Source organism: Acanthochromis polyacanthus, chromosome 13, assembly GCF_021347895.1.
Source record: "Acanthochromis polyacanthus isolate Apoly-LR-REF ecotype Palm Island chromosome 13, KAUST_Apoly_ChrSc, whole genome shotgun sequence".
NCBI lineage: Eukaryota > Metazoa > Chordata > Actinopteri > Pomacentridae > Acanthochromis > Acanthochromis polyacanthus.
The window spans coordinates 34,686,219-34,699,352 of record NC_067125.1 but is presented as its reverse complement, the minus strand read 5'-3'; the positions used below and the strand labels follow the sequence as shown (position 1 = coordinate 34,699,352).

The window sequence follows — 13,134 nt, the reverse complement described above, 5'->3', positions numbered from 1 at the left end:
TCTGGTCCCCAAGCTTCTATCTAAAGCCCAGCCTGCATTCCTCATAAATATCTTTGCTCTCTGAATTTACTCATTCCACTTTCAAATCTCATCAAACCTTTTTTTTTTAAACCTCATTTACTCTGTGCTGAGAGGCACCTTCTTTTCATTCCTGTTTAATACCTCCTCCCTCCTATTCATCTGCTTGTTCCCCAATATCAGTCAATATTTCTCCTCCCTCCTTCATCATTTGTCAATTTTCCTCCACTCTCCTTTTTCCTCTCTTTTGCCTCTCTTGTCTCAAAGCTTGGCTGTTGTTTTCAAACTCTGCGCTAATCTCCTAGTAGCAGACACTGCAGCGCATACACATTGGCGTGCCGACACACACATGCACGTCCGCACACAAACGCACAAAATTGCAGAGACACACAAAGAGCGCAGCAGCCCCAGACATAGGGGCTTAAACAGCGGTTAATCCTCTAGTACAGTGTTTCTGTCTTCCACAGGGCAATATTGGGCTCGGCGCCATCCATCCACATCAGTATGCATTCACCTCCCATCCACTTTCCTTCCACACACACACACATGCGGCCGCTGTTACACACACCACAACTCCACTCCAAATGTTAGACAGTCAGAGGTCTGAGAAGGGCAATATGAAAGACAAAATCCCTAATAACATCATAAGGACAGGGGGAATCTAATATGCAATCCAGCATATGAATGAGGGAGATTATGTAAACAGTGATATTAGTTTAGAAGATGTTTTGATACAGTGAGATCACAAATGCAAAACAAAATACAGTACAACTATGTGACACAATGTGGTTGATGGGATTATAAGAAAAAAACAGATGAAAACCTCTTGACTACATTGAACATGAGGGGCTTAAACTAGCTCTCGTCGAGCCTCTGACTCATGGAGAAAGGAGAGGACAACAGAAACGTGAAGAGAGAGAGAGAGAGAGAAGTGAAGGGAGTAAATATGGGTCTTTTGAGTTGTGGCCAGGCAGACGGATTGGCTCTGCATCAGAAACACAGCACATGAAAAGAGGAAATCTGGGCGATTTCTCCATTTGCTACGGAGGACGCCTGCACAAATGAAACTATCATCCATGTGCACCCCCCACCAACCCCACTCTCCATCACCTTCCAGGAATCCTACACCCCTCCCTCCCTCTGTGTGTCCATCAGTCCGGCTCTTTATCCACTCCACCTCTAACTCTCATTGTATCTCAGGTGTCTCTCTCGCAGCAATTCCCTCCATCACACCTTTCCTCCGCTCCATATGTTAATCCATTCCTCTCCGTTTCATTACCACTATCTGGGAGTTTTTCTCTCTCCCTCTAGCTGTTACTTCACTTGGCTCTATTGGTGGGAGAATGAGGTGCTTTAATGAGTCTGTTCTTTCACCCTCATTAGAGGGTGGACAATGATTGATGCAGGGAGGAGCTGAGAGCACGCAGACCGAGAGAATGTGCACATCCAAACACAAACACTCACATGAATGTGCACAATCAACACCTTGAGCTGATCTGTTGTGTGTTCGTGATACCTCAGTGGAACCGCCTGCCTCACTACATCTGAGAGAGATGGACACTTTGCCAGGGCCTGATGGGAAGAACAGTTGGTAATGATCAATTGGCAAAAACATATGCGAGCATGTGTGTATGTGTGTGTGCATCTACAGTAAGCAGTAGTGTCCATGGATGCAGAATAGCTCTGTCTGATTTCACAGAGGTTTTGGGTCAAAACATTTGATGAGGAAGTATGCTCCTTTTGTTCAGTAACAGAAGATATACAGACTCTAAAGTCTACTGTAAAGAGAGGTGTAAGAGGTGAGAAAAAGGGCTGAGATGAGAAAAGAAAGTGTGACGAGATTACAAATCAGAGACTTCCCATCTCTTTCTCTCTCTCACACACACACACATCTTTGATTAACCAATCAGCATCAAGCCTATCTGGGTGATGAGGTACTGTAATTACAAAGTGCTAATTGGGTGACATTATTTTTAGCAGGTGACAAAACTCAAGACCTCAGCACACGACTGTTCATGATAAGGAAGAATAAGTACGTTGGCAACAGTGAGATGAGGGCCAAATGAAACTATATGTCTGAGAGTCAGATAATGACGATCAGAAAAAAAAAAGGACAAGAGATGTGCTTAGGGCCAAGGTAATGCTGCATTTTTAGATAGATGGTTGAAAATGCTAACAAAAACAATGTTATTTTTATGTTTATAAGCCTACTTGAATAGTGGGCTTGTATGACAATGTCTTTAGAAAACTGCCAGTATTGTGTTTCATTTTACTTTGCATCACTAATATGTAGTAATATGGATGAAGCTGAAGTGAGGCCATTGGTTTGGAATCTGGGCACTGCCATCTTGCTCTTTTGAAACCCAAATGTAATGAGCTAGAAGTGAATCTGACGGAGAACTTGAAGATGTTATGCACAGATAAATGGTAGCAAACACAAGCTAGGCATGCCCTACAGCACATTCTGCTTTCATAACTATTGTTTTTGCTAATATGATCCTAATTTACAAACTGAACCCCATTTTGCATTCAAGAAGTCCAAAATCCATAGACTGTAAATATGAGCTAAACTTAGCCCCAGGTCTCCAAATTCAAGGCAACAAGAAGGTACACTTGCATTCTTTGTAATAGCCAGTAGGGGGCAACTATAATTTCTTTAGTTATTTGCAATTAAATCATAGCTTATTTTTTATTTTATTATTCTATTTTTATGTATATTTTTTTTATATTAAACCATAAGAAAAATGTATGATAGCTGCCAATTTTCAGCAGTCAAAGTCAAAGGCTTTTAAATAATTAAGTAAAACAAATAAGTAGAAAAATGAATCCAAACAATTAAACTGTTTAAATCATTAAACCTAAATTGAAAAGATAAAGTCAAAAGCATATAAAAAGTACCAAGTAAAATATTCTGCTTGCTGCAGTTTCTTCTTTTGCCAATCTGACTTGCACTTAAAAGTCGTCGATAGTATCGACCTTCAGATGAATCTGTTGGACTCCAGTTTTGACACTGCAGACAGGCCTCCTATAACCTGAGATACTAAATGTGTACAGGAGTGTAATGAGAAGGGACAATATGAGATCAAAACATAATGAAGATACTCTACTAATGCAGTCAAGGCACTGTTAGCCAATACAAATGTGAACACAGATAGAAACTGACTGATGAATTATCCTGCATTTGACCCTGCAATTCCCAAATAACTTTAGGCTACATTAATTTTTAATCTGCTTGTGCATATCAGAGGAAGCTCTAATATACAAAATCTGAACTCAGTGGCAGCCACACAGACACAGGCAGATGAAGCACGAGTGGAAACATAAGAAGAGTATTTTGCTGTTATCATAATTTCAAAAACATAAGGAGAGAGAGGGTAAAGGAGAGAGGTGGTGAAAGACCGAGAGAGAGAGGGTCATAGAGAGAACTGAGGTTTGAGTCCAACATCAGTCATCGAGATGAGAGGATAGAGGAGGCATAAAAAGAGAGGAAGGCCGAGGTAGAGAAAGGTGAAGCGACAGGGAGTCGTTTGATGAGTTCATACGAGTCAGGTCCTGGGTGGCCTGGAGTCAGGGATTAACTGTTGGGAAAAAGGCTGAAAGGTCAATATTGACTGACAACTTGGCTTTATAGATGGAGCACACTGGTTTTGTATGTCCATGAGGCAGCACTCTCCACCTAAAATCTTTAACAAAAGCTTTGAATTGATTTGTTTTCTAACCTATATGTACCGACAAATAACACCTTCTCTTTTGACGAAAGGGTTTGTGAATATATAACCTTAACTCTGCACTGAATGCTGGTGTCAAACTGAACACATAAATAAACCAGAATTAGTTTGGTTAAAGCTAAGATTAACAAAACATTTTCACTTTTTTTGTGAATAACTCTCACAATAGAAACGCACAGGAATGCAAACTGTTGCAGCTGCAGTATTATCGGTGCACAGGAAGCCATTTCTTATCAGGAATCTTCAGCATGTTTGCGGTAAAATTAGTCTTTCTGGAACATTCACCTTCCCTTGCCTTCTGTTTTTCCCTAAACAGGAATGAAGGGCATTTTATCTTTCTCTCACTGTGATAAGTCTGTCACATGTCCTCTGCCATACAGCTCACAGCCTTGAGAAACACAACATGACAACATTTAGTGCAATAAAAAAAAACCTGTAACAATTGTTATTTTGGAGTCTTAATTTATACATATTGCATTTTCTGCTTGTGCCAATTCCCAACACAGCTCTACAGCCCACACAATGCACAATAAGCTACACTCTGCACAATACAAACAAAGTCTGTGCAAAAGTCTGGAATCACACAGAGCTGTTTTACCAGCCAGCTTGTCCGTACACGATGAAATTTACAGTAAATGTCCAGTAAAGTACACTCATGCATGAAAGTAAAGTGATGTGCAAACGAGCGCTCATGTGAAGGTGAGAATAAAGTGACCGAAACCCTTCAAAGACCGCCATCAATCACTTGAACAGATCAATGGCGCGGCGTTCAGCCCGGCCAGCACTGCAGAAATGAGAAGTGTGGTGGGCGAAGCTGTGTGTGTGTCTGTGTGTGTGTGTACATGTACTGTATGTGTTCTGCAGGTACAGAGCAGAAGACACCAGAAAGCAGCTGAATGAGAAAGTGAGCACAAAGAAAAGCTTAAGCGGGCTGAACACTGTGATATCACTTCTGTATCAGATGATTGTCTCATCAGCTGCAGCATGTGACACATCAGTGTTTGTCTAAATAAAGATGATGATGATGATGATGATGATGATGACACAGATTCTATGAAAAGGTCTACTGATAAATAGTCACATCTGAAGCATGTGAGGAAGCCAATTTCAATCAATTTTTCACCTTTTTTCATGCAGCTTCAAGCTCTAAGTAAGTCTTTCAGTCTCTCCTTTTAGATACTATTATGCAGCTTAAAGCATTGGTTTCCTTTGACAAGGGGTCTGAAAAATCTTATTAACTGATACAACTGTGCTGACAACAAAGTTACTAAGTGCTTTGTAATACAACGAATGCACAATTACAGAACTTATATTTGAACCAATAAAAATATTGAAAGCTGTTACACATCATGTCAGCTGTAGGCTATAGCTGGATATCTGAATATCTGTGCTACTTATGATGTAAAAATTCCAAAATCCACAGTGATATGTGGAAAGTAGAACAAACTATAAGAAACTATGATGATAATTGCATTGAGTTGGCAGTCAAGGGACATCACAGCGTGTGATCTCTCTTCGGTTGCGAGCAAACAAAGCCAAAGAGCCGGGAAAGCTAAAGCGCCATTTGACATATAAATGCAAAGGTTTTTTGTCTGACTGATGGGTGAGATAAAAAAAATATGAACGTTTAATCTTGCAGAGAAAGCTTAGAAGTCGTCTTTTTCGGCTTGCAAAGCGCAAGAAGCAGCAAATAATTCAAAAAAACTACCAACTGAGGTTAAATAGTAAAGCAGGGTGGCATTTGGATGTGGAAAATGATTTAGAGTCTAAATGTCAACTACAGTACAACTCCAAGAAGAGAAACTATGTGTGTACAGACAGGCTCTGATTTCAGGTCAGCTGTCATCATCGCGAATGGAAGTAAAGAGCTAAAATACTCAAGGTGTGTTCTGCAGCAGATTGTGTTATTCTCATGAGAACTACTGGTTTTTGAGGTCTGGTGTGTTGCAGTGCTACTGGAGATGGTGGAATTCAGGTTTGGGTTGAATTTTTATTTTTTGATTATAACAGATTTTTGGCTTCAGAACCAAACACACACTGTGTTTAAATTTCAGTGACTGAGAATCACTCTGATTGTAAATTATCCTCTGCAGCGCACAATATTCAGGCTTCTTTGTTGAGCTGTCATCGTCATGAATGTGAACACTGAACTCTCACAGGGTCAGTGTAGAGGTGACACATGGAAGCCTTCTACTGGAGTGCTTTCTTGGTGCTAAAATGGGCAGGATTTTGCAAAGAAACACTCAAATGATGGCACAAGCATTAGAAGACAAAGCAAGAAACTTCACTTGAAAGTAAAAATAATCCATTTGGGAACAAATTCATCATTTACTTGCCATTATGCATTCTGCCTCTCTATTTTTTCTGAGAATATATTGGTTGTTAATAAAACAGATCTGCTAAAACAGTTTGCAAAAAAATCTGTGAGAAATTTGGATTTGCAATGCAAGCACTCTGCAGGGCTTTAGTGCAAAGCCAGCCTGTTTGCATGTCCTTTCTTTTATTTTTCTAATCTTTTTTTAATGGGAACATTTTCTGATCTGTTTTCACCGCAGGAGGACCGTGTTTACAGTGAATCATGGTGAACAAACAGCATCAGAAACAGTAGCTTCTTGTTAAAAGTGTGTGGACGCATAAAATTTATGTGAACTTACTGTTCCTTATTATATATTTGATCATAAACAAGTATGACAAAGGCACAGTTATTTCAAAATTCTCGGTGCGTAGGATAAAACTTAAAGCGATATGAGCAATGCAAGTACAAGTGACTGACATTTTCTGAATGTATTTGTTTTCTTTCACTGCAAAAACTGAAAAAGAGTCTTTTCAATAAGCAAGAAATTAGTGTAAAAATGCCAGAATTCCTGAAAGAATCAGATTATGGGGGAAAATAGTTTCTTTATTACCCTAGAGCAGTTATTAAATTACAACAAAAACGCCATTTTTGGAAAGAAATTTCACAGATGAGCTGTAATATCCATACCCTACAGATATGATTAACTATATTAAGGTTAAGATGATACATGTGAGAAGGAACACAGGTTTAGTTCTTTTCTGAGAGAAAGCCCAAAGAAAAACACAGATTAGAAGAGTTGTGTGTGAAATAGATTCCCGGTTTCCTGCAGCTGACTGAAATCTTCCTCAGCAGAGAATTATAATACCACCCTCAATACTAGAAAATGCAATGCAGAGGTCACAAATCCAGACGAGGGGAAAGTGAAGGAGTGTGAACGGGTGGTGAAGTGTTTTGTCCGTCAGAGGCAGTCATGAACTAGAGATGAACCAATGACCTGCATTTCTACCAGGAAGAGATCCACCACTGCGTAGGCCAGGCAGTCGCTGAGGTGCATGAGATGGCAAAGGGATGGACGGGCTAAACGAATGTTGTATTGATCTTTAGCTGGATGTTTTTCCAGTGCAGTCAGCCATGTGGGAAGTGTATGAGAAGATATGAGACAAAGGTGTTAACAGGCTACAATGGAGGAGCAAATGAGCGTGATTAAAAAGACTGAATGGATGTAGGTGAGAGGTTGGGTGTTGGAGGCAAGAGACCCAGTTCTTATGTTCATAAGCTTACAAAAATATGTGGTAATCATAAATGTCCAGGGCTTGTGAAAAAGGCTTCACTCACCTTAGAAGCTTTCTCCTTTTCAAAACTGAATCATCATCATTTAATTTGCCTTTTTTGACAGGCGTTTACCAAAAAAGACTCCTTCATGTCAAAATTAAAACAGATTTCTACTGAAAGTAACATCAGTTTATGAAAAAATATCAGAGCAAGTCATAAGTGTCTTGGTGGCCTCCCTCACTAGTCTCTTATTGCACGATCACTCAGTTTTTGAATAGTCCAACACAAAAGCTATCAACATCAAGATGTGATACTAAGTCATCTTCTTGGTTACAGCTTGGCCAGAAACTGCTATTAACATTTACAACTAGAAAAGCACTCAGAGAGTGCAGACCTCCGCCAAGGATATGAGAGGAAAACAGGAAACCCATGCAGTAAAGGATCATGAGCTGGAATCAAACCTGCATCTCTGACACAGTTCTGTTTATGAATCACCTTCTTAACCAGTTGAGCTATCTGGACACCTTGTTCCAATATGTTGGACGACATACTAACCTATGATGTTTTTGTCCTATTTTGGACCACATACTACAACATACTAAAAAATTCAAAGTGATCCAGAATCCAGGATCCTTTCCGGATTGCCACCAAATTAAATCAGCTCTTCCTCTTACCATAGTCTACATCCCCTCAAAATTTCATCTGAATCTGCCAAGGCATTTTTGAGTTATCTTGCTAAAAGACAGACAGACAGACAGACAGACAGACACACAAACGCCGGGAGTCACATAACCTCCTTGGCGGAGGTAATGATGCATGTTAACATTTTTGCTGCTCTTAAGTAAAGGCTGTAAAGCAGTGTTCTGTTAAAATGATACTGCAAAATCCCTTTGTAAGGAGATCTGGTGGGATGATTGACTGAATCTGATACCACAGATTGTGACAAACGACCTGGATTTGAAGTCCAACACAAAAAAAAACTGTCTGATTACTAAAACCTAACTAAAGAGGCTGAAGAAAGTCCCCTGACAGTTTTAATTTTCTCTTTGTAAAGGCATAAATTAACCATTTTATCTTTTTGACAGGGACACTTGAGAGCGCTTTGACAGAAGTCAACGGCAAACATTACTACGTGTTTGATTACATTTTCATACTCATTAAAAACCTTTCAAAACCAAATAGATTATGGACAAAAAATACCAATACAGTTCTGGGTTTGAGTCCATGCTCTCCTAAAGCAGCAGGCACTGAGGCCAAACAGTGCAGTGATCAATGATCAGTGACTCAAAAGTGAGTCAATCCCCAAAGACCCCCATGTTAAAATGTCCAAATTTACAGTAGAAATAAACATCTTTACAGCCTGGTACCAGAAACAGATTTGGTCTCTGAAACTAATTTTCCATCTCATTCTAATTGAATAGGGAGGGAATTTTATATAACTCAACCACTGAAACTGTAGCAAGGCTTAAAGTTATGCATAATTAAGAGAGTGGCTGCTTTGAGTGACAGGTAAGTGCCATCACAGGACAATCCATGACTCAAAGACATTTGCATGGTCTGCCTCATTACCACTCCTGTATCACCTCTTTGCTCGGTTTTGGATTAGCTGGGGTCAGGCACTGTCAAGATGGCACTGAGCGTCAAAACTGCTCTTTAGAAAACCTGTGGGTGACATCATGGAGAGCTCGACCATCTTTCTATACTGTCTATAGTTCCCCTGTTGCCTATGTAGGTGCACAATTGGGATTCTAATCAGCCGTGAGTGTGAATGTCTGTCTATCTGGACTGGTAACCTGTCCAAGGTGAACTCCGCCTCTCGCCCAATGTCAACTGGGAAATGCTCCAGCCTCCAGTGACCCTCTACAAGATAAAGCTGGTATAGATAATGGATGAATGGATGGACGCACTGTATCCAGGCTGTTTTAGCAGACCTTGAAAAGTTAACATTTTGAAGATAAATGGTTTTCACAGCAAAGCGCCGATATTCAAATTTCACTTGTGGGTCTTGTTTGTGATTTAAGGATGGGCCCCCCAGGGGAATGAGTCAATGGTAATATTAGCAGTCAAGACAGCATACATTTTCATAGCCTAACTTCTCCTCCTTTCCAAGGAGTTTCTGCCATTCTATCTGTGGAAGAGACACCCAGTATCGATCTGGGCTCTGACACATCACCGATGACTCACTGAACGGGGAGACAGAGAGGGAATTTGTGTGTCGGTGGATGTGTGTTTTTGTGCGCGGGGGGAGAGAGGGCCAGAAAAGATGCCGGTCTTCACAGTGATCCCTGCAACACTATGATGTCCTTCAAAGAGGAGTCAGCAGGGACAGTTTCTCTTGCTCTTTTTCTTTCTTTCATCGTGCAGTTTGAAGTTAACAGCATGTTCAAGGCAGATGACCATGCAGAATAACAAGCAGGCTTGGGACTGGTTAGCACATATGCATTAACACTTTCTATAGAATCTAATATCTGTCTCAACATCTTTTTTCTGTGTAAAGCATCTCTTCTGAGAGTCCCCCCCCCCCTTGGTTTTTCTCATGGATTTTTTTAAATCTTGTTGAACCTTTGTCACTGATCTCCTCCCCTTCTTCACCTCTGGCTCTCACTCTCTCTGTCCAGTGCACCACTCTTCCTGGTTTGAAGGAGATGACTGGCTGCGGTGCACAGATTAGGTCCGAGCTAGCCTCCCTTTGTGTGTGATTGCGAGGCCAGTGACATGGTTGAAATGGCCGGACTTAAACTCATTAGATGAGTCATTACACAAGGGAGAGTGAGGGAGAAAGAGGGGAAGGAGAGGAGGAGAAGAGAGGAGACTCCAAAACAAAATATTCTGCAATTGTTGACATGAAGCTTGCAGTTGACTAGTTTTTACCATCTCTTTGGTCTGCTTTTAAAAAATAGATTGGTGTTGAGAAAATCACAAATGCCTGTTTTTTTTTATATATATCCATGAGTGATGAGCAATTGATGGGAGTGAAAAAGACAATGAAAAATGGAATAAGGGGGAATTAAAAGACAATGAATTGAGCAAAAAAAAAAAAGATAGAAAAATAAACACGGTGAGCAAAACAAGCACAATAAAGGACAGGGGATGTTATTTGGAAGGAAAAAAGGAAGAGAGTGGCACAAAGAATTGAGAGAATAAAACTGCTGCAGACACTTTATTCTCTCTGTTTAACAATGCAAGGTAGTGTTCCAGTGCAAAATCACAGACAGCCTGTGCATACTAATAGATTAATGCTCCAGTCATACTGCTACCATCAGCACAATGGTAAATATTCCCCTAATTGCATATCACAGATAACACTAAGGCTTCATGTTGTTTATGTGTATTTGTGCTGTCATGTTGTGTATCTATCCATTTTGTGTGACTGTACAGTGAGAGTGTGAAGTTAATTGGCTGCCACAGATTACAAAGCAGTGACACGTTCCATTGCTTTGCTTTCTGCCGGGTTTGGGAGCATGTTTGAAATGAAATTTAAGACAATAAAAATAAATTCTGCATCATGATTATAAACAGCCGTCATTTGGATGAAACGTCTGCGCTGACATGGTTTGGGTTGATTCACTGATTAGTCAGTTGGCAGATGACAGATTAACTGCTATTAGCTGGTTGTATATAGTTCATGGACTGTAAGGATGAGTTTGGTTTTTCAGCTTCATATGATTTAAATAACTGAATTAAATAAATATCTCTTATTGATGGACAAGTGGCTGAACACAACAAGGAATTACTCAAGACCTATGCCACATTATGCTGAGGGTAGCTATGGTTTACAGATGTCATTTTTATATTTTTTCATCACAATTACCGGTAGGCTCATCTGTCAGTCAGTCTGTAAGCCAAGCTTGGAACTCTGTAGGACTTCAGTAAAGATGTGCTTTGAGCTAAATGCTAACACCAGCGTGCACAATACTAGCAATGCCAATTTTAATAAACGATGTTTAGCAGGTGTAATATTTACTATGTTTACCAAATCAGAATCAGAATCAGAATCACTTTATTCATCCCCGAAGGGAAAGTCAGTTGTCAGGGTTATTATCTGTTTAATTTTGAATTGAATAGCCTGACTGCTGATGGTATGAAATATTTCCTAAATCTTTCGGTCTTGCAGCGCAGGGATTGGAGCCGTCCACTGATGTTTTCGTTGTTCATTGAGGCAGATGTGAAGTGGATGATCCATGTTTGTCAGAATGGCCTCCATCTTGCTCAGACCCCGTCTCTCCACCTCATCCTCCAATGTGTTCAATCTGATTCCAACCACAGAGCCAGCTTTTTTAATCAGTTTGTTCAGACGCCTTGCATCCTTGTTCTTTATACTGCCTCCCCAGCAGACTGCAGCACAAAACAGAACACTTGCTACCACAGACTGATAAAACATCTGATTATTAGAAAGTGGTGGCTAGCTCGGACCTAATCTGTGCACCAAACATCAATTAGAAAGCTAAAGTGCAAACATTAGCTAGCTAGCACTCATAACAAACGCAGCAGATGCTGAAGGGACTTTTAGTTTCTCAGATATTCAGTCAAAGACCATAGTATCGGAAAATGCTGAACTCAGGATGGTGCTGAATGAATTGGACTTCAGTGAATAAAATTTCACTTGTAGCTACAAATATGAACATGAGGTTCACAGAGGAAAAGTAAAGAGATCCTCAAAATCATTGAGACACCATTACTCTCTTCTCCTTCTGGTTGGACGTGCCTGATACACGTCCAAAGGAAGGCACCCAGAAGGCATCCTAATCGGACACCTGAACCACCACAGCTGGGTCCTTTTGACAAAAAAGGGCAACTACTACTCTGAGCTCCTTACAGAGGTCTAAACTCCTGACCCTATCTTTAAGGCTGGACCCAGCCACCCTACGGAGGAAACGGAAACTCATTCTACTCGCTTGCGTCTGTGATCTCAGTCATGACCACAGGTTAGTACTAAGATGTAAACTGACTGGTAAATTGTGTGCTTTGCCTCATGCCCCATGGCTCAGTTAACTCTTCATGGTCCATTACAGCATCCACATTACTGTTGATGCTGCACCAAACAGTTTGTCCATCTCATATTCCATTTTCCTGTCTGTATGTTGTAAGTATATTTTTATACATTTGACAAGTCAGACAAAAGTACATTTCTCTGAATGGTTAAAGACCAATGATGGATGTTGAAATTATTTATAATATCAAGGGAATTACATGAGGTTTGGTGCTTAGTAAACATAAAGATATGCTTCTGTGTTTTGTCTTAGTTTATTGGTACTGACTACCTTTATAACCATACAGCACATTTGCTCTCTTTATTGAGTTCTTCAGCATCATTACTTCATGCAAAATAAAAGCTGTGTTGTATTATAGTACTCATGTGTTGAAAAGTCAATAAGTCTTGTTTTTCAACTGTTTTGCATGGTGTTGCTTGTGTATGCAGGCCTAAATTTCACAAATGCCTCCAAATTGTGTTTACACTTCGCAAATCAGTGGAACATCCTTTTATCGTGGGCTGAATTGGATGTGGGGTGACAGCAGTGAACCAACCATAAAAATGTTAGAACACCGCTCTAATTCTAAAAAAAAAGAGAGAAAAACAAACAGAGAGTCTGTTTTCCCCCACCAACACTTTACTCAACCATCCAGTGCCCGTTTCATTCCATGAAATATTGCATCCCGGTGATTGGCTGCCAGATCATTACACTGATGAGTGAAGAGGCAGGCCATCTGGTGGCGGTGAGAGGGTTATCACGACTCACTACCACTAAGCAGCCCACACTTGTGAACAGGTTTGCAAAGAGTACAATGTGTTTCTGTGTCTGTGTGAGCGCTCGGCTGTGT

The 13,134-nt window shown here is 40.3% G+C and overlaps 1 protein-coding gene across 1 annotated transcript in view; it reads right to left on the bottom strand.

The window, feature by feature from the left end:
- The window catches only part of schip1 (schwannomin interacting protein 1), a 220,042-nt gene that overhangs the window by 77,797 nt on the left and 129,111 nt on the right, over positions 1–13,134 (bottom strand).